Here is a 22,970-nt window from a genome sequence, read left to right as displayed (position 1 = left end):
TGGTCCTAAACAAGTCAAAAAAGGGCCTATAGTATTTGTGTGGTTATAAAAGCTTCTCATTAAGGGTAAAATTGTAAGTTTAAGCTAAATTGTTTTCAAATTTAGAAAGGGGTCATTCTTTTTGAAACGGACCAAAAATGAAATAAGTTCACATAAACTTAAACGTAGGGAGTACAATTTATTTTTCGTTTTTCAAGTTGCTGCACGCTCTGAAAACAATATCATTTTCCAAAAAAAAATAACAATTGTCACTTCTTCCATAAAAATAGCATCCTTCTTGGATTTTGGTTGTAGTCAATAAATTTTCGGTGATTTTATCTACATTATTATAAAAATATGAATAATTTATGCTAAATGTTATGTGACAAAAATATTTCTAAAATATTACCGTACTTTTGTGCCCCTCAATATCCATTAATATTTAAAATATCATATACCATTTAATGTACAAAGACGTAAAAGGTATATTTCCTTAATTAGAGTCCAAATAGAATTAACATATGTTGGTGTCGACATTTGCTTCGACCATCTTACGTGGTATTATAATTACTAGTCCAACGATACGCGCGTTGCGCGTGTATTTTATCTCAATATTTGTTAAAAAATAAAAACTACATAAATATTATATTAAAATTATATTTGAGTTAAAAAAATAAAAGTTAAAGAAAAATGTATAACTTCCTGAAAATGATGATTGATGATCATATTTAGCCAACTCAACAAAAGAAAAACTCTGCTCAAAGAAGTCCTTAATCATCTCAATTCAAAAATTACATATTATATTAATTTTATATTTGAATTAAAAAAAATAAAAGTTAAAGGAAAAGGTATAACTTCCTGAAAATGATTGATGATCATTGTTAGCCAACTCAACAAAAGAAAAACTCTGCTCATATATGTCCTTAATCATATTTATTGTTATATTAATTTAAAATTTACTCCAATTTTATAATTTTATTATTTTAAGTTCACAAGTCATCATGCTTCTTTTTTAGTCTCTTGGCCTATTGCGCCAACCACCTCTCTTTGTCTCTCTTTCTTTCATATTCTTAAAATATTTTTTAGTTATTTATTTTAATTATTGAGTGTAGTTTTTAAATATTCTACGAAAACCCGATGAATAGAAAAGTATAAAAAATGATTTTAATATACTGAACAATAAAAAATAATTAAATGACAATTTTTTCAAATATAAAATTTATTTTTAAAAAATAAAATATTGACCAATATTATGCATAGGGGCTTCATGTGTTTATCGAATCAATTAATCTAATAATTGCCATAGACAGTTAGATAAATTCATAGTAGATACATGAAATAAACTACATACGAAAAAAATGAATTAGTTTTATAGTCGTTGTATGTAATTATGGACTTGAAACTCATGTTCCTACTCGGAGAGCAAGTGTACTTCTTTTCTACTATAAACTTCCTAAAACGTATGACCTTTTAATTTGTTAGGATACTTAACAAAAGCATATATTTCTAAGTTTCTTCCTATCTTTTTATTTCGTTAGAATTAATTCAATCATATTTGTATCACTTTAACTTTCCTAAAATATTTGAAATTTTTAATTAATTAAAATATTTTATTTCCTTGCATGCAGGGGACATCATTATAGTAGGAAATTAATTAAATGATTAATTATTAAATATTATAAAAATAATCAAATACCTATTTTGTCCGGTGTTAATTATATTTTAAAGGAGTAAAAAAGATGAACGACATTGACCTTCGTGCTTTTAATATAATATAGATTATAGGAAACAAAAATTAAATTTCATTATAGCTAGAATCGTGATAATTTATAGTCCTACTCAACTAAAACAATAGCTATTGCTTCGAATCCAATACTCCTTATTATAGTCACCTTATCTTCATTAAGGTTTATTTTTTCTTTTAAAAAGGTTTAATTTGTGGTATATGAACAAACTTTTGATTCCATTGAGAGACTTTCATTGCAAAACATAGAGGTAAAGTTGAATTCAAGGGAAATTTGAACCAAGCCAAATATTTTTTTTTTTTTTTTTGTTATAAGTATGTTTTGTTCATCGTAAGATAAGAATTATCTAGGTAAAGTAACTGAAGTGCACACTCATTTTTTAAAAAATCAAACGCCACCTGCTGGTGGGGGTTAAGGTATCACCTCGGCCTGTAGATCATCAAAGAGGAATAACATGCGGAGTAGTAGTAGTAAGCTTCCTCTATTTTTGTTTGCTTCATCTAATGTTCATTGTCGGATGATTTCTTGCTACTTCCAGGAAACTTTTGTGGCATGCTTTCTTTATGATTTTTTTTTTTTAATTCCAGATTTTGATTTTGCTAGAGAATCTATGTTGATAGGATATGAAAGTTCACTATGCCGACATGAATTTGTTTTATTAAATACTTTCTTTTCATTATTCTTTTTTTGTTTTCTTCCGATTTTAAAGTACAATCTATGTGTATTCATCACATGATTTAAAAAGACAATTTCATATTGGATAAAATCATAATATGCAACCTGTCACAAACATGTGTCAACTTTGTAATTGTTCAAACTGCAAAATCCGTTACATGAATATTGCGGAATTGTTAAAATTTTGCTGTAAGACTACAATTCATAGATGGTCTTAAGATATTTTTCTCATGTTTCCTTTTACTACTTTAAATAGTAGTGATTTTTCATTATTGAAAAAATAGTACTCAATAGTAAAATCATAATTTATGTGGCTACGTCTAACTAGGGCATATATTTTAAGAAAGTTAAAATTATAGATATTTGTACACGGTAAATCATCCCATTAAGGATAAAATGATAAGTTTATAATTAAAATATTTTTAAACATAAAATATGTCGTTCTTTTTTTTTAACGAATTAAAACAATGTGAAATATAAAATGGATAAGAGCAAGTATATTATTCTAAAACTATGAATGTGAAAAAGAAATTTAGATACAATCCGATTTTCATATTTACGTTACTCAATATTACATACTCAAAATCTAGAAATAAGAACACTCTAACACAAGTATCCAAATTAAAATATTTACAATATTTAACTCAAAATATACATGCTTATTGACTTAAATAAATATTTTTGGAATAATTAGGGTTGCACGTGCGAGTCACGTGAAATATAGATTAGTATAATAGAAATGCAATACAAGCCACTAGTATGTGAAGGTAACATCATAATAAATGTCCCCTCGACTAAATCACTGGCAAAGGAGATCTTTTTGGTCCTCAAAACACAATACAGATCACTTGTTTCGTACAAGATTTATGTATCAAAATTTTAATTAATTTAATTTTAGAAGGACAATTGAGGTAAGTTAGGTTAGGTTTTATTTTTCTTCCCTTCACTGTAAAAATTTTACAATGAATTTTAAAGTACTTTATTCTAATATTTGAAGTCTGTTGCTTTCACATTTTATGAACAATTTGTTTTGCCATTATATGTACATGAAGTATTATAAATAGGTGTATAAACATTAAAAAAAAATTATAATCTTTTTGACACACGTGAATTAATCATAATTACTAAGTTATAAAAACTCTATATACAACAATTGTTAGAAAAATAATCGAGCTGCATAAACTGAACTTATGTACATTTTTATAAAAGAAAATGATTACCTAGGGAAATTCTTGAGAGAATATTTTTATTTGTAATTTTGATAAGAAAGATGATAAAGGTGGGGTCCAAAAAGAGAGCAGCAGATGCTGGAGAATATAGAGTGCCACAACGAGCCAAAAGCTGTTAGGGCACGGGTTCTTTGTAACTTTCCTACATCTTTTCTTCTTCTTTTAGTGTGATTTAAATATTGTTTTATATAACATAAAAAAAAAAAAAAAGAAGGAAAAGCCTCATTGTGGGACAGCCTAAGACCAAGTATCTATTTTAAGCCCAAGCCTATTCAGTTCGTCCCAGTGAAACTCTGGGCCTTAATTCTAAACCCTCGCGAAAAAGAGAGAAAATGATACGGATTTATTCGTTTTTTTTTCTTTTCAAATCCTGGGAACACTCAAAATGGGTGAGCTATCGTTTAATTTTTTTTATCCATCAATTTTTAATATCGAAATAAAGAAATGATCGGAATACAACAACAACAACAATGTTATGAACCCGTCATTGAACCCAGTGTTGGATAATGATGTAGTTGGGCTGAAAGACCAAATGGGAGAAAAACTTGGGCCTGGGGATCAACTGCGTAGGAGCAGAAGATTGAAACAGCCTAATAGGCTTTTGGGGGATTTTATATGGCAAGCTGGATGAGGCAAGTATCAATAGTTGGTTGGTTATAGGGGAATATTATATTGTTATAATAGACATGTCTAGTATCAGTAGTGGTATGGTTAATGTGTAATGTTGCAGCTCTTTCTCTATCTCTTCCCCACTTTCTTGGTGTAATCCCTTCTCAGCTCTTACCCTTCTATTGCAGCTTTTCAATTTCCTTCAAGTTTGTAATTTCCTTTCAGTTGTTGAATCAAATTCCCCTATTAGTTGCTATCAAAAATTTGGTTTACTTCATTGGTGCTTTCATTGTTATCTGCCAAATGGTGGATACTCGACTCAAGCAACTGGAAGACGCGCAAACGGGCATGGCCCGGGAGATGTCGGAACTCCACATAACATTTGATGGTCAGCATAAATTGATGCAAGAGGTTCTTTCTCAGGTGGCTTCCATTGGATCTCAGTTGAACGGGTCCGTAGCAGAGACGTCTCGTTCGAAGACGACTGAGCTGGTTCTGTCCACAAACGATGGTGGTGGTAACTCTGTCGTGCTCTGGCACAAACCTGCTTCTATGGAGTTGAGTCGGTTCTCCGACGATCACCCAGATGCTTGGGTTTTTCAGGTTGACAGGTATTTTTCGTTCTACAAAATTCTTCCAGAACAGAGGCTGACGATTGCTTCGTTTTACTTAGACGGGGAGGCTCTCGAATGGTATCGCTGGCTCTTCCGTAACAAACAACTGGTTGACTGGCCTCATTTTGCGGCTAAGTTGGCAATTCGATTTAAAAAAAAGAGCTGGAAGAACCTGAAGGTCGCTTGGCCAAGCTCCGTCAGTTTTCTACCGTTGCCGACTACCAGGCTCGGTTCGAAGCAATAGCTAATGAAACGGAAGATGTTTCTGAATCCTTGATGCTCAAGTTATTTGTGTCTGGGCTCCGTTCGGATATTAAAACGTCAGTTTTGGTTCACAGGCCCAAAACACTTGATGAGGCCATTTCTTTGGCCCAAACTCATGAGCAGCGTTTGCAGATAGAAAGAGGGCCCATGCAACCTGCTTTTTCTAGAACCCAACCCTTACTGCCTACTCCTCCGTCCAAAGTTTGTGCCAGCACGCAATGCCTCCACATCGGGCCCTCGAGTGCCCGTCAAATGGCTAATGCCGGCGGAGATGCAGCAACGTCGCAATAAGGGATTGTGTTATTATTGTGATAAGAAATACGTGGCAAATCACAAATGCAAATCCCTACCCCAAATCCTTCTGCTTGAAGACGATTTCGAACCACTCATTGCCGAATCCGCACAAATCACGTCGGATGAAATGTTGGCAGATGAATTTCAGTGCTTGGAGTTACAGGCCCAATCGACAATGTCTTATCACGCCTTAGCTGGTGGTCATTCTCCAACAATTCTTCGCTTCAAGGGTCATGTCCATGGTTTCCCTGTTGCTGTCTTTGTTGATGGTGGGAGTACACATAATTTTATTGAGACACGAGCAACCAAATTCCTGAATCTTATAGTTGAACCCACCACTAATTTTTCGGTGGTTGTGGGAAATGGCCAGCGTTTGCGTTGTGAAGGAGTAATTCGTGTTGTTTCGTTTTCTGTCCAGGGAACAGACCTCATAATGGACTTATATCTCTTGGGTTTCCATGGAGCGGATATTGTTCTGGGCGGCGCTTGGCTAGCCACTCTAGGTCCGATACTGACCAACTATTCCACTCGCCAAATGGAGTTTTATTTGGAGGGCCAGTAAGTTAAGTGGGTGGGTGACCCCCCGGATGATCTGCAACCGGCTCAATTACAAACATTACGCCGATATCATGCCACGGATGCCATTGCTACTTGTTTTTGACTGTTTCTAGTACACGAAGATTCTGGGGCACCACAGGATATACCTTCAGAGTTAGGGGCATTACTAGATTCACATGCTGTTGTCTTCACTAAACCACATGGACTTTTACCAGTGCGAACAACTGATCATTCCATTCATCTTGCCCCCGAGGCTCGTCCAGTCAATGTCAAGCCCTATCGATACCCTCATTTTCAGAAGCAAATAATGGAACAACTCGTATCTGATATGTTAGGGGAGGGAGTAATACAACCTAGTACATATCCGTTCTCATCACCAGTCTTGTTGGTGCGAAAGAAGGATGGATCATGGTGCTTCTGTGTTGATTATAGGGCTCTTAATGCCATTACCGTGCGTGACAGATTTCCAATTCCCTCAGTTGACGAGTTGTTTGATGAATTTTATGGGGCTAAATTTTTCTCGAAGTTGGATCTCTTATCTGGGTATCATCAGATCCGTGTTCACCCTGTTGATGTTCCTAAAATGGCATTCCGGACACATGATGGCCATTACGAGTTTTTGGTTATGCCGTTCGGTTTATCCAATGCCCCATCGACCTTTCAAGCAACCATGAATGACATTTTTCGGCCTCATCTTCGCAAATTTGTACTCGTATTCTTTAATGATATTCTCATCTATAGTTCATCCTGGTCGTTGCATTTGGAGCATTTGGAGTTAGTCCTCAAATTGCTCCAACGACACCAATTGGTTGCAAAGCGCAACAAATGTCAATTTGGGCAGACCAAGGTGGATTATTTGGGGCATGTTATATCTTCAGATGGGCTTGCCGTCGACCCCTCAAAAATTTCTATTGTACAACAATGGTCCACACCCAAGTCAGTTAAAGAGGTCCACAGTTTCTTGGGCCTTGCGGGTTATTATAGGCGCTTTATTCGTCACTTTTCCACTGTGGCCAGTCCATTGTCTGATTTACTCCGGAAAGACGCCTTTGTTTGGAATGAGCAAGCTCAACAAGCCTTTGAGGACCTGAAGTCTAGGCTTAGCTCTACTCCAGTTCTGGCCCTGCCCAACTTCGATGATGGTTTTACTCTAGAGACTGATGCCTCGGGCGTAGGGATTGGGGCAATCCTGTCACAGAAAGGGCACCCATTGCCTTTTACAGTCAAATATTATGTCCTAGGATTCAAAAAGCCTCAACTTACCACCGAGAGATGTATACCATCACGCAAGCTGTGGCAAAATGGAGGCAATATCTCTTAGGGCGACGTTTCACAATAATCACTAACAAGCAGTCCCTCAAAAACCTCACAACTCAGATAATTCAGACCCCAGAACAACAAAAGTGGCTAGGAAAATTAGTTGGGTATGATTTCACCATCAATTATCGACCGGGAAAACAGAATAAGGCTGCGGATGCCCTGTCTAGACCACCTGAGGTTGGCACATTTTATGCTATTTCTGAGCGTTCATTTGAGTGGCTCGCTGAGTTGATAGAGGCAAACAAAATTCATCCTGAGTTGTTGGCCATCCAGTAGGGCATGGAAAACAAACCTACGGATTATGCAGCCTACTTTTTTTGCAAAGGGTTGCTCTTTTACAAAGGTCGTCTGGTCATACCACACGATTCTTCCTTAAAACAACTTTTGCTTCAGGAATTTCATGATTCAAAGATAGGCGGACATGCTAGTGTTGCTCGTACTTTTCATCGCTTATCCTCAAACTTTTACTGGCCAGCAATGCGTAATGATGTTAAGGTTTACATTGCCTCTTGCCAAATATGCCAACGATCCAAGGACATCAATAAGCTACCTGCAGGTCTTTTACAACCATTAACCGTTCCCGAAATGGTTTTTGAGGAGATAGATATGGATTTCATCACTTGCTTGCCGAGCTCTAAGGGAAAAGCCACCATTATGACCGTGGTTGACATACTTTCTAAGTACGGGCACTTTATTCCTTTACCGGTAACTTTCACTGCCCAGTCCGTGGCTGAAGCTTTTGTAGTCCATATTATTAAGTTGCATGGTCCTCCTTGAGCAATTGTGATGGATCGAGACCCTCGCTTCCTACATTCGTTTTGGCAAGAGCTTCATCGTTTATAGGGGACTGTTCTAGCCATGAGTACTGCTTACCATCCCCAAACCGATGGGCAATCTGAGGCATTAAATAAGTGTGTGGAGCAATATTTAAGGTGTTTTGTGGCTGACAGACCGCATGAATGGGTACCCACGTTACCATGAGCCGAGTTTTGGTATAATACAGCTTTTCAAACTTCAGCGGGGATGACACCCTTCCAAGCATTATATGGCAGAGAACCTCCAACCATCGCTTGCTATGTGTTGGGTAGTGCTTCCGATGATTTGATTGAGCAGTACATGCTACAACGAGATGAAGTACTGGGGATCCTGAAGTTTAATCTGTCCAAGTCATAATCCCGCATGAAAAAAGATGTTGATAAGGGGCGAACTGATGATCATTTTGAGGAAGGTGACTGGGTGTTCGTGAAATTGCAGCCATATAAGCAACAGTCTTTGAGGAGCGCTCACCAACACAAGCTAAGTAGGAAGTACTTTGGACCTTACAAGGTACTGAAGCAGATTGGCTTTGTGGCATACAAGCTTCAATTACCTGAAGAAGCTAGGATTCATTCAGTGTTCTACATTTCCTTACTCAAGCACGGTAAGGGGCAGCCAGATGAACAGATTACACCATTACAACTTCAAGATTCAGCTGCTCAGAACCTTGGGGACAAGGTTCTCTTTTCAGGAGGGAGTAACATTATGAACCCGTCATTGGACCTAGTATTGGATAATGATGTAGTTGGGCTGAAAGACCAAATGGGAGAAGAACTTGGGCCTGGGGATCAACTGCGAATGAGCAGAAGATTGAAACAGCCCAATAGGCTTTTGGGGGATTTTATATGGCAAGTTGGATGAGGCAAGTGTCAATAGCTGGTTGGTTATAGGGAAATATTATATTGTTATAATAGACATGTCTAATATCAGTAGTGGTATGGTTAATGTGTAATGTTGCAGCTCTTTCTCTATCTCTTCCCCACTTTCTTGGTGTAATCCCTTCTCACCTCTTACCCTTCTGTTGCAGCTTTTCAATTTCCTTCAAGTTTGTAATTTCCTTTCAGTTGTTGAATCAAATTCCCCTATTAGTTGCTATCAAAAGTTTGGTTTACTTCAAACAATGACAACCCAATGAAATCCCACTAGTGAGGTCTAGGAAGGGTAGTGTGTACGCAGACCTTTCCCCTACCCCGAGGGAGTAGATAGGTTATTTCCGAAAGATCCTCGACTTAAGACGACGAAAAAAGATAATATCAGTATCACCAATAGAAACCATAGAAAAAATAACATCATGAAAATGAGAAAGTAGATGCAAAGCAAACGCGATAGAAAATTCATAGACCCGGCACTATCGTAAATGAAGGAATAGTAAGATACAATATTGCCACTAGTCAACTATTATTGCCTCTTTCCAATATTTAGCATCTGAAGAAGTATCTTCAAAATAATTTGATGGTTCATTATCGACAAGAAAATTTTGAAAATCATTTCCATAAGAAAAATATTCTTTCCTATGCCTTTTGCTCCTTCTCAGTTCTTCATTAGAGGTAATTTCACTTTTTGTTTCAACATGTGTATGAGAAATTTTATCAGACAATGGATAAATATATTCAAAAAATTCAGCATTCTTTGTCTCAATTATAGTATTGCAATCAAGCACATCACTTTTTAAAACAAGAAATCTATATGCAGCACTGCATTCAGCATATCCAATAAGCATGCAATCAGCAGTTTTAGAACCTATTTTTCTCTTTTTAGGTTCATGCAAAAAAACTTTAGCAAGGCACCCCCACACTTTTAAATATTTCAAGTTAGGTTTATAACCCATCCACAATTCATACGGAGTTTTGCCAGTTCTTCTATATGGTATTCTATTTTGCTTCACCCCACAAATTATCAGGAGCATTAGAACTAACTAACATAGAATTCATCATCTCTTTCAATGTTCGATTTTTCCTTTCAGGTACTCCATTTGACTCAGGTGAATAAGACGGAGTTACTTCATGAATTATTTCATTCTTTTTACAAAATTAATTCAAAGATAAATATTCTCCACCTCTATCAAATCTAATTCTTTTGATTTTTCTACTAAGTTGATTTTCAACCTCAATTTTATAAGAAATAAAAGTATTAACAGCATCATCTTTACTTCTAAGCAAATACAACTTAGTATATCTAGAAAATTCATCAATAAAAGTCACATAATATCTTTTACCACCTCTAGTCAATTCGTGAGTTCGGGCATGCCAAATAAGCTTTATGCCCTCGAGTTTTATTAACTCGGAATGGACTTAGCCGTTAAGTTCGGGCATGCCAAATAAGCTTTATGCCCTCGAGTTTTATTAACTCGAAATGGCCTTAGCCTTTAAGTTCGGGCATACCAAATAAGCTTTATGCCCTAGAGTTTTATTAACTCGGAATGTCCTTAGCCATTAAGTTCGGCATGCCAAATAAGCATTATGCCCTCGAGTTTTATTAACTCGGAATGACCTTAGCCGTTAAGTTCGGGCATGCCAAATAAGCTTTATGCCCTCGAGTTTTATTAACTCGGAATGGCCTTAGCCTTTAGATTCGGGCATGCCATATGCCCTCAAGTTTTATTAACTCGGAATGTCCTTAGCCTTTTAAGTTAGGCAATGCCCACAGTCCCCGAGTGCAGTGAATGTTCAAACTCGGATTAAAGTGGCCCTTGGGCTCGATATCTTTAGGGGATCAGGTGTAGGAAATTCCTTGAAAAATGCAAGTGACATTTTTGAAGACGAGATATTTATATGCAAAGAAGAGTCTCCTTTTTTATTCCTATGCATAATAGTTGTACATTTATACACGTTTTGTGCCATGGCTCGAGTGATTTGAGCGGGCACGGTTCATTTGATCGTTTGGCCCTTACAATAAATCCCGTTGATCGAGGCCCTTCAATCACGAAATCGAAATGCCTTGTAAAATTCGATACCCGAGGATATTGCCCCAGTGTACGAGGTTGACCGATGAGAGGCCTTGAATGCTGTCGTGATCATTTTAAGTTAGCACGATTACTTGTTGCCTCGTTAAAAACCTTGTCGGAAAACTCATTTGGGACAAAACCGATTCAAGGGAAAAAAGAGTGCAACGCGTGCTTTTAGACCTAAGATCTCGTATCATCCTTTATAAGTTGTCTGCAAGTGTCAATTTGAAATGTAAAAAAGAAAAATAGAAGAAAGAATTGGGGTCGTACCTTAGCAATTATATCGTTTTAAGTGAGATATATTCCAGTTGCATGGTAATTTCTCGCCGTTCATTGTCCCGAGCTTGTAGGATCCTTTTTCGGTGATCCCGATAATTTGATACGGTCCTTCCCAGTTCGGTCCCAATTTTCCTTCGTTCGGGTTTCGAGTGTTCAATGTAACTTTTCTTAATACTAAGTCCCCAGTATTGAAATATCGAAGGTTGGCCCTTCGATTATAATATCTCTTGATCTACTATTTTTGGGTGGCCAAATGGACAAGGGCGACTTCACGCCTTTCATCTAATAGTTCTAGGCTCGTACTCATAGCCTCGTCATTTGATTCCCTTGTGGAATGTCAGAATCTGATGCTTGGTTCTCCGACCTTGACCAGTATTAAAGCTTCGGTGCCGTAAACCAAAATAAATGGTGTGGATCTGGTACTGGACTTCGAAGTTGTACGGTACGCCCATAGGACCTCGGTTAGCACTTCTTTCCATTTCCCTTTGGCGTCGACCAATCTCTTTTTGAGGGTTTGGATTATGGTTTTGTTGGTGGATTCTTCTTATCCGTTCCCATTGGGGTGGTAAGAAGTGTATAAGATCCTTTTGATATTATAATCTTCAAGAAACTTGCTTACTTTGCTGCAAATAAACTGTTTTCCGTTATCGCACACAATCTTGGCCGGTATTCCGAATCGACATATAATGTGATCCCAGATAGAATCGATGACTTCTTTTTCTCTGATCTTTTCATATGCGTGTGCTTCCACCCATTTAGAAAAATAGTCAGTCATAAATAAAATAAATTGGGCCTTACCGGGCTCCCGCGGAAGGGGTCGACGATGTCCATCCCCCATTTCATGAACGTCCATGGTGACAATATCGAATGTAACAACTCTCTTACCCGATGAATCATCAGGGCATGCCTCTGGCATCCATCGCATTTTCGAACTAACTCCTTTGCATCCCTTTCCATGTTGATCCAGTAGTAACCAACTCTGATTATTTTTTGAACCAATGATTCAGCGCCCGAGTGATTTCCACAGGTACCTTTGTGGATTTCCCTCAAAATGTATTCAGTATCCCCTGGTCCTAAACATATTGCCATCGGTCCATCGAACATTCTTCTGACTAAGGTTCCATCCTTGGATAAAATAAACCGGGCTGCCTTGGTATGCAGAGCCCTCGATTCTTTTGGGTCCGAGGGTAGTTTTCCGGTCCTGATATATTCCACGTATGTATTCCTCCAGTCCCAAGTTAGGCTCGCCGAGTTGATTTCGGCATGGCCTTCTTCCACTACTGATCTCATAAGTTGTACGACCTCTCCTATTTTAAGCTCGTCTTCTTCGACTGACGATCCCAAGTTAGTGAGGGCATCGGCTTCGCTGTTCTGATCCCGAGGTACATGTTGTAAAGTCCACTCATTGAACCGATGTAACGACACATGTAACTTGTCTAAGTATCTCTGCATTCGCTCTTCTCTGGCCTCAAATGTTCCGTTAACTTGGTTTACCACAAGGAGAGAGTCGCACTTGGCTTCGATCACCTCTGCTTCCAAGATTTGGCTAATTCAAGGCCTTGAATCATGTCCTCGTATTGGGCCTCGTTGTTAGTCAATTTCACAGTCTTAATAGACTGTCTAATTATATTACCTGTTGATGGATTTAATACGATACGAAGTCCGGACCCTTTATCGTTCGAGGCCCCGTCTGTAAAGAGGGTCCAGGCTCCCGAAGGTGTCCCTGAGTTAATCAATAACTCTCTTTCGGCCTCGGGTATCAGGGCCGGTGTAAAATCGGCCACGAATTCTGCTAATATTTGGGACTTAATGGCGGCCCGAGGTCAATATTCAATATCTTACCCGCTTACTTCTACGTCCCATTTGGCTAATCGGCCCGAGAGTTCAGGTTTATGCATAACGTTCCTTAATGGGTAAGTAGTTACGACACATATGGGGTGACATTGGAAGTATGGTTTTAGCTTCCTCGAGGCACTTAGCAAAGCGAGCGCCAATTTTTCCAGGTGGGGGTATCTAGTTTCGGCCTCACCCAAGGTCTGACTAACATAATAAATCAAAAATTGCGTACCTCATTCTTCCTAGACTAGGACTCCACTTACCGCTATCTCTGATACTGCCAAATACAAGTATAGTTGTTCCTTCGTCTTCTGTGTGTGAAGCAGCAGTGGCCTCGATTAGGGTTGTGCACGGATCGGATAAGATCAGATTTAGCACATTTCAGATTCAAATTTTGAATTTCGAATTCTATAAAATGCAATCTGAATCCGATCCGAATTAACATTGGATCAGATCAGATTTTAAACTTTGGATCGGATAAATATTTTGGATTGTCGGATTGGATTGTTCGTATTATTATGGCTTATTGCCAATCATACTCACTCTTTTGTAATGCTCTCTGTTTCTTGCCACTAAGATTGGTGTTTATCAATAAAAATATAGGAATGTTGCTTAACGTTTCAAATGCAGCTTAACGTTTCAAACCACAATATGAATTACACTGAAAGGCAACAATTGTCTTTCATTGTAATAAACAAAACACAATCTTCATAGAAAAATAAAACAAACCAAAATCCCCACAGTTATCTAATAAACTGAATCATTAAGAATTCTTTAACATATTAGTTTGGTCTTGACTGAAAAGGGAGGGGGAAGTCGAGAAGGGAGTTGGACTCTTGGAGGCGGAAGTCGAACAAGGAGTTGGAGAGTGTTGGACTCTTGTTCTTGTAGAAGAGAGGTAGAAGCCGAAATAGAAAAATGTGAGAGAGAGTAGTTCGATATAACTTATAAGTTATAACCTAACCTAAGTGGGCAGTGGGCTGTTGAAAAATGAAATACTCCCTAACCCTAAAATTTTAGTATATAGGTCCATATAATTTCGGATTTTGGATCGGATCAGATTAAAATCATACCAATCCGAATCCAATCCGAAAATTCAAAATTTTATAAAACATAATCCATATCCAATCCAAATATCCGAAATATGAAATTGAGCAGATCAATTCGGATTTCGGATATCCGATCCAAATGAACAACCCTAGGCTCGATAAGTATCTTTTGAGCTCTTCTAGAGCTCGTTGACATTCCGGGGTCCATGAGAAGTTATTTTTTTTCTTCACCAACGAGAAAAATCGTTGACTCTTATTGGAGGACCTCGAGATGAATCGCCCCAGGGAGACGATGCGCCCGGTTAGTCTTTGCACGGCCTTCACATTGTCCACTACCGTGATATCTTCGATAGCTTTGATCTTGTCAGGGTTGATCTCGATTCCTCGGTTGGATACGATGAACCTGAGAAATTTACCTGACCCGATTCCGAATGCATATTTTTTCAGATTCAGCTTCATATTGTATTTCTTCAATATACTGAAGGTTTCCTGCAAATGCTTTAAATGGTCCTCTGCTTGCAGGTATTTAACCAACATATCGTCAATGTAAACTTCCATCAATTTTCCTATTTGATCTTCGAACATCCGATTTACTAGGCATTGGTATGTGACACCAACATTTTTTTAATCCAAACAACATTACATTATAATAGTATGTGCCATTTTTAGTGATGAAGGAGGTTTTTTCCTGATCACCCGGGTCCATCCGTATTTGGTTTTACTCGGAATAGGCATCGAGAAAACTGAGGATCTCATGGCCGGCCGTGGCATCGATCATACCATTGATGTTGGGCAAAGGAAAAGAGTCTTTGGGGCATGCCTTATTCAAATCTTTGTAATCTACACACATTCTTAGTTTATTCCCCTTTTTAGGGACTACCACTACATTTTCTAACGAATCCGGGTATTTAACCTCTCGAATAGACCCTATTTTTGGGAGTTTAGATATCTCGTCCTTGATGAAAGCATATTTGACCTCGGACTGGGCCTCCTCTTCTGCTTGACCGGATTAATTTTTGGGTCCATGCTTAGTCTGTGAGTAGTTATTTATGGTGGGATCCCTGTCATATCAAGATGTGACCAAGCAAAACAATTTATGTTAACTATAAGGAATTGAATTTTTTTTTTCTTGAGTTCGAGAGTTAATCCCATGCCCAGGTATACCTTCCGATCGGGCAAATGCTCGATTAATACAACCTGCTCCAGCTCTTCGACCGTAGATTTGGCTGCGTCGGAATCATCAGGGATTATAAAAGAATGGGGAACCCCGTAATCATCGTCACAGTAAGTCTTTTGCTTATCTGATGGGATGAAGTTCGGGATCAGTAATTGCTATTTCGCTTTTGGATCGGCGCCAGAATTCATTCCTTCGGTGTTGTGACCACTTCTTCGACGGCAAACATCTCTTTTGCGGCTGGTTGTTCCCCCTAGATTGTCTTGATCCCCCCATGGGACTGGGAATTTTAACACTTGATGAAGAGTTGAGGGTACTACTCTCATGTGGTGGATCCATGGCCTTCCGAGAAGGGCGTTATACCTCATATCCCTTCCATCACATAAAACTTGGCCTCCCGCACGAATCCGGTGGTGTTGACCGGTAATATTATCTCCTCTTTGGTGGTTTCACATGCCATGTTGAACCCGTTTAGGACTCGGACTGCTGGCACGATCCTGTCTTGTAGACCGAGCTGTTCTACGACCTTTGACCGAATAATATTGGCAGAGCTACCTGGATCAATTAATACACGTTTGATTCTAGTTTTATTTACGAGTACATATATTACCACTGCATCATTGTGAGGTTGTATGATCCCTTTTTCATCCTTATCGCTGAAGGATAAGGCTCCTTCAGGTATGTAGTCTCGACAGTGTTTTAAAAGGCGTGGGCGTAAGGCGAGGCATTTTGCATATGCCTCAGCGGGGCGTAAGCCCCATAGGTATTGAGTTTTTAATATTTTATAAAATAATATAATGTCAGTAAATACTTATAAATAGGTAAAATTGCATAAATATTGAAGAAAACTATATATATGTGTGCTCCATCCGCACAAAAAATTAATCAAAATAATCTATTATACGTTACTTACAAGCACAAATAATTTGAGTCAAAGAGTAAAGTTTTCTATATGGAGGAACAAAAATGATGATTAACCTACAATTTAAACTTTGAATTTGCTGCTATGAAGAAGAATGTAGTTCTCTTTGTATTTGTAAAAAAAATTAAATATTCGATGCTTTTGGGAGATATTAGCAGACTAGCGGACAAGATAAAAAATTGGAAAAATCATGAATTAGGGCTTAAATCAATAAAAAAGGTCTTTACTTTTAAACTTAATACTTTTGAGTTCCTTTTTAAATCTTTTGAGTAATTACCAAACTGACTTTTGAGAATTTGGGTATTATATGAAGGACTAATTCAACAAATTTTGTTTTAATTTGAAAAAGTCTCCGGGGCTTACTCTTTACTAAAACATTGCGCCCCCGAACGCCCGGGCGTACGCCCCAAATCCTCTTGACACTTTCGCCCCACACCATCGCCCTGGAGCTCGCCCCAGAAACGCCTTTTAAAACAGAGGTCTCGAGTTCGTTTCTCCCTGGTGACGGAGAATCTGGTGCATTTCAACATTGGCCCTTGTGGGATGTCGACTCCACCGATGATCATATTTATGACGTGTTGAGGTTCAGTATCTTCTCATCATGTCGGTTTGTTAGAATCCCTGTTTCTAAAGTGGTTCTTGGCTCGATCGCTCAATTTTTTTTGAAGGTTCCCATCGTTGAATAAACGGGCTACTTATCCCCTCAGCTGTCGACAATCTTCCGTTCTATAACTGTGAGTGCCATGATATTTGCACATCTGGTTAGGGTCCCTTTGAGCTGGATCAGATTGTAGAGGTCGAGGCCATTTGGTATCACTGATGCGCCCGATAGCAGATACGATGGCGGCAACATCGGCATTAAAGTTGTACTCCGATTGCCTTGGTGCTTCTTTAGGCCCGTGGTCCTGTCGAAGCCATTTTTGGTTATGAGCCCCCGGTTTCTTTGACCTCGATCACTTCTTCTGTCGTTCCTCACAGGGTTCCGCCCAGACCCGCTGCTCCTTCGATCTCCATTATAGGGCCAATATCGATCCCCGTTTGATCCCGGTTCACGATCGATGTCCCTCTTGGGTCTATCGAGAATCCTGTCAGTGTATATAGACTTCAAAGGTGCCTCGAGTTGATCATATTCGACTCTGATTTTCAATTGATACCGATTGTGAACATCTGTCCAGGTAACGACAGGGTATTCTATCAAGCTTTGATTTAATTGCTGCGAAGCCACCGAGCTTCGAATATTGAGTCCCTAAGTGAAATCATGAACAACCCAATCATCAGCAACCGGCGGCAGATCCATTCGTTCTATTTGAAAACGGGACACGAACTCTCTGAGCACCTCGTTCTCCTTCTGTTTGACTTTGAAAAGGTCCAATATCCTGGTTTCGACCTTGATTGCACCGGCATGTGCTTTTACGAAAGAGTTTGCAAGCATAGCAAATGAGTCAATAGAATTAGGGGGTAAGTTGTGATACCATATCTTGGCTTCCTTCGACAGGGTCTCCCCAAATGTTTTCAACAAAACAAATTCGATTTCGTTGTCTTCTAAGTCATTCCCTTTGATGGCACATGTATAAGAGGTTACATGCTCGTTCGGATCGGTTGTTCCGTTGTACTTAGGTATTTCAGGCATACGAAATTTCTTGGGGATCGGTTTTGGGGATGCTCTTGGGAGAAAAAGTTTTTGCACGATCTTCTTGGAATCCAGTCCCTTCAATATCGGGGGCGCTCCTGGGATTTGATCTACCCCAGAATTATAGATTTCGACCCTTTTATTGTTCGCTTCAATCCTCTTTTCCCATGACTCTATCCGCTTTGTCATCTCCTTGAACATTTTTATAATTTCGAGGTTAGTCCCCGATTCTTGTTCATTCGACCTTACCACGACCGGTTTCGTTATGCGGGTGACTTCTTGGGGTGGATCGGGTTCAATCCTGCTCGGTGCCTGGGCTTGGCTTTGCAACTGAGCTATCACCACCTGTTGAGCTTGTAGCATTTCGAAGATCATGCGTAGACTAATCCCATCTTCTTCTGTGTGTTTCGAGCTGCAGATCGGGCTCCACCACGGTCGCTATTTTCAGGATCGGTCTGCAAGTTCGCGTCGATGGTCACATGTGTATTTACGTCAATTGGATCTTCAGTCTGAATCCCAACGACATCAGTGGGTGGCCCTGTATTAGTGGGCGCTGATAAGTAGGGATTTTGACTGCTTATTTACTCTCTTTTACTTACATTTTAGCTCAAAAATGCTTAAAGGTATTCCTGAGAACTAATGAAATGTGCTTTCTTGCAAGAATATTAGGAAATGAGCCAAATAAGTGAAGATCAACTCAAAAAGGAGTAAAATTGGACAAGAACTAAAATAAGGCAAAAAGGGCTACAGTGCAGATCGCACAATACTGTGTGCGGCCGCAAACTCTGAAGATGCACTGATAGAATCTCTTCATAGAGTGCGAACCGCACAATTATTGTGCGGCCGCAGAAGACTAGAATCAGAGACTTTTAGTTTTGGGGAGCTTGAAGATGTGCGTACCGCATCATTATTGTGCGGCCGCAGAATGCCAAAATGCGACCGCACTCACAAATTTGCGGTCCGCAGAGTGAAGCTCTGATCCAGTCCAAGCGCAAGGGTGCGGCCGCACTCAGAATTATGCCGTCCACATAATTAGAGGAAGTGCGGCTGTATCTCACTTTTGTGCGACCGCAGAAAGCCATACCAACCAGTCAGTCTCAAAGTGCGGACCACATACAGAATTGTGCGGCCGCACAACCTTCGCAGGGGCAATTTTTTCAGATGTTTTTAGCTGGGTATAAATAGATCTTTTTATCATTTTTAAGTTAAGTTTTTGTGCACCTGAACACTTAGAGCCATATTTTTACTGTATTGGGTAACTTTGTACTAGTTGAGCATTTAAACATTAGATTTTCTTTCCTTAATCAATTATTATGCATTTTATCTTAGTTTGATCTTTAATTTCTTCATTTTCCATGAGTAGCTAAACCCTTAGCTAGGGTTTTGACCCAATCCTAGTATGGGTACTTAATTGATATCCCTAATTAAAGGGTCGAATCTAGATATAGTAAGACCCGACTTGAGCATTTATCACTTGTTTCGTGAGATACCCATTTGGACTTGAGAAAGCCAAATTGGGCAAAATTACTGAAACTATCGAGAGGTATAAAGTGAGTAATTGAGTGTGATTGTTATATTGTATCCCGATCAACCAAACATGCCCTAAAGCTCTAAACTCGTTAGGTAACCAACTAGGCGGAAGTCGCAACCCTAGATTTTTTATAACTTGAAAAACAACCAAAACCAAAAACATTGTCTCTTAGCTTTATAATTACAAGCATTAGCATAAAAGTAGAAGTATAAACAACAATTGAAAATGTGGAAGTGTAATCTTAGGCACGTCATACATTCACACTAGGTATATACCTAATCCCACATCAAGCTCCCTGTAGAATCGACCCCGACTCGCGTTGGGTTTTTATTATTGTATCGATCGCCTCGCAACCTAAATTAGTGGTGTGAGTTTGCGCGAACATCAATTTTTGGCGCTGTTGCCGGGAGCATAAAAACGGATTTAACTATATATTTAGTTTTGTGTGTGACTTGACTTCTTTTCCTTCCGGTTTACTAACCTTTTTGTGAATCAATTGTAGGTACAAAAATAGATCTCAACAATGACCCTCTCGGAAACATGCCGTTGGGGGACGTGGACGTGGAAGATGACCCAGTTGAAGAGGTTCCTCTTGAACCTCAAGCAAATAGACGAGGTCGACCGCCTCAAGACAACATTCCCGTTCCTCCCCCAAATCCACCAAGATCGGCTCCACACCGGGTGTTGCCGAATGAATGGTACGCAAGTGCCATAGTCCCACCCCGCATTAGGGCGGGCAACTTTCAAATCACAATGTTATGCTTACATTGCTTGAGCAACGGAGATTCTTCACCGGAGCTCCGAATCAAAATGCGTACAAGCATTTGAAAGGTTTTTTGGACACCTGCTGGGGGAGTAAACAGACCAACGTTTCCGAGGATGCTTTAAGGTTGAGACTATTTCCCTTTTCTCTACGGGGGAAAGCCTTGGACTGGTTAGAAATATTGCCAAACCATTCTATCCATACATGGGATGAATTGGCGGAAAAATTCATTGCCAAGTTCTTTTCTCCCGGGCATATGGCTACTCTTAGAGATGAGATTCTAGCATTAAAACACGAATCCAATGAGCCTTTTCACGAAATATGGGAAAGGTACCGCACTATGGTGAAAGAGTGCCCGAATAATGACATGACCGAGGCTATGATTCAACAGACCTTCTACAGGGGGATCAATACTACCAATCAATGCATGGTCAACCAACTTGCCGGTGAAAATTTTATGACAAACACCATATGCTGAAGCTTGTGAAATATTAGATGAAATGGTGGATACTTCATCGGCATGGCAAAGTAGAGCAAATATTCCTCAAGGCGATCCAAATGTGATTCACCTACACAAAGAATTGCACGATCATGGGCAAGCAATTGCCGAGTTGACCAATACAATGAATCAATTGGCCAAAGCTCAACTTCAACAGGTTCAAGGTCCTAAGCAAGTAAATACAATGGAAGGTGTCAATATGATGGTGAATTAGCGAAGGCAAAAGGGTCAACAAGTGCAAAACCGTGTAGAACAATTTGTGCAAGATGATAGTGGGTTCGACCAAGACGAATCATAGAATGAGCAAGAGGAAGAAGTGCAATATGTGAATAATTACCAAGGGCAAAGGAATAACCCTCAAGGCCCGAATCAACAATGGAGATCTCAAGGAAATCAAGGAAATTGGAACAATCAAAACCACCAAGGCAATTGGAGTGGTGGTACCAACAATCAAAGTAATTAGAACAACAACAATAATCAAGGCAATTGGAACAATCAAGGCAACCAAGGAAATTGGGGTGGAAATAATCAAGGATATTGGGGAGACAACAACCAAGGGAGTTGGAACGGTAACCAAGGAAATCGGGGGCCGGACTCTCAAAGGCCCCCGATGTATCAACAACCAAACAACCCGCCTCCTTATCCGTCTCGAGGTTCTAGTTCTTCCAACAATGAGATAGGACGGATCGAAAATATGTTCAAAAAATGATGGAGAAAAATGCCGACTCCGATGCTCAATTAGCCTCTCACAACTCTTCAATCCGCAATTTGGAGGTCCAATTGGGGCAAATCTCGCAAGCTTTAAACACTCGTCCGAAGGGGGCACTACCTAGTGATACAGTGGTAAACCCGAAGGGTGGGAACAACACGGGACATGCCATGGCCGTAACAACAAGGAATGGAAGAGGTGGATATGCAACCACCTCAAATCAAAGAAGATTTATGGATAATGAATTAGTGGTTCAAGAAGATGAGATTCCAAGCAATGTGGTTCAAGCTAATGAAGAAATGAGAATTGATATTGGTGAGAATGTGGAGGAGACCCAAGAAGAAGTGAACTCGTCTAGGGAACAAGCGATTGACATACCGGAACCGGTAATGCAAAAGGCCAAGGCACCAATGCCAAGTCCTCCTCCTCCATACCCTCAAAGGCTCGCCAAGCAAAATAGTGAGAACCAATTCAAGATGTTTATTGACATGATGAAGAGCTTATCCATTAATGTATCATTGGTTGAGGCGTTGGAACAAATGCCCGTCTATGCAAAGTTCATGAAAGATTTGGTGACAAAGAAAAGATCAATGAATTGTGAGACTATCAAGATGACACATCAAGTGAGTGCTATTGTGCACTCAATGGCTCCGAAATTGGAAGATACCGGCGCTTTCACAATCCCTTGCACTATTGGAAGCGCCGACTTTGCCAAAGCTCTATGTGATCTAGGGTCGAGTATTAACTTGATGCCCTACTCGGTGTTCAAAACTTTGGGAATGGGAAACCAAGACCCACATATATGATGTTACAAATGGAGGATCGTACTATGAAGAAACCATTGGGTATTATAGATGATTTGTTGGTTCGTGTTGATAAGTTCATCCTTCCAGCGGACTTTGTGATTCTTGATTGCGAAGTGGACTATGGGGTGCCTATTATCTTGGGCAGACCTTTCCTTGCTACGGGAAAGGCTCTTGTTGATGTGGAAGCCGGTGAGCTCACCTTTTGTGTGGGCAATGAAAAGGTAGTTTTCCATGTGTGCAAATCTATGAGGCAACCGAATAGCAACGAAGTTTGTTCTTTTGTGGACTTAGTGACCGGGGTAATTGTTGATGATGCTAGTGCAATGATGAATGTTGATGATACCTTGGAAGCCGTATTTATTAATCATTATGATGATGAAAAGGATGACTATGTGGAATGTGTAAATGCATTACAAGGAATGGGATCGTATACTTATGAACTTCGAAAATTGTCCTTAGATCTTGAGAACCGGAAGACTCCTCCTACAAAGCCCTCAATCGAGGAGCCTCCCACTTTGGAGTTAAAGCCATTGCCTTCACATCTCAGGTATGAGTTTCTTGGCCCATGTTCTACTTTACCTGTTATTCTTTCCTCTTGCTTGACTACCGTGCAAGTAGGTTTTACTTTGGCGGTGCTTCAAAAGAGGAAGAAAGCTATAGGATGGACACTGGCGAATATTCGGGGTATAAGACCCGCCTTTTGCATGCACAAGATTATTTTAGAG

The sequence above is a fragment of the Nicotiana tabacum genome, chromosome 19 (genome assembly GCF_000715075.1).
Source record: "Nicotiana tabacum cultivar K326 chromosome 19, ASM71507v2, whole genome shotgun sequence".
Classification (NCBI taxonomy): Eukaryota; Viridiplantae; Streptophyta; class Magnoliopsida; order Solanales; family Solanaceae; genus Nicotiana; species Nicotiana tabacum.
This window is presented reverse-complemented; position numbering follows the sequence as displayed.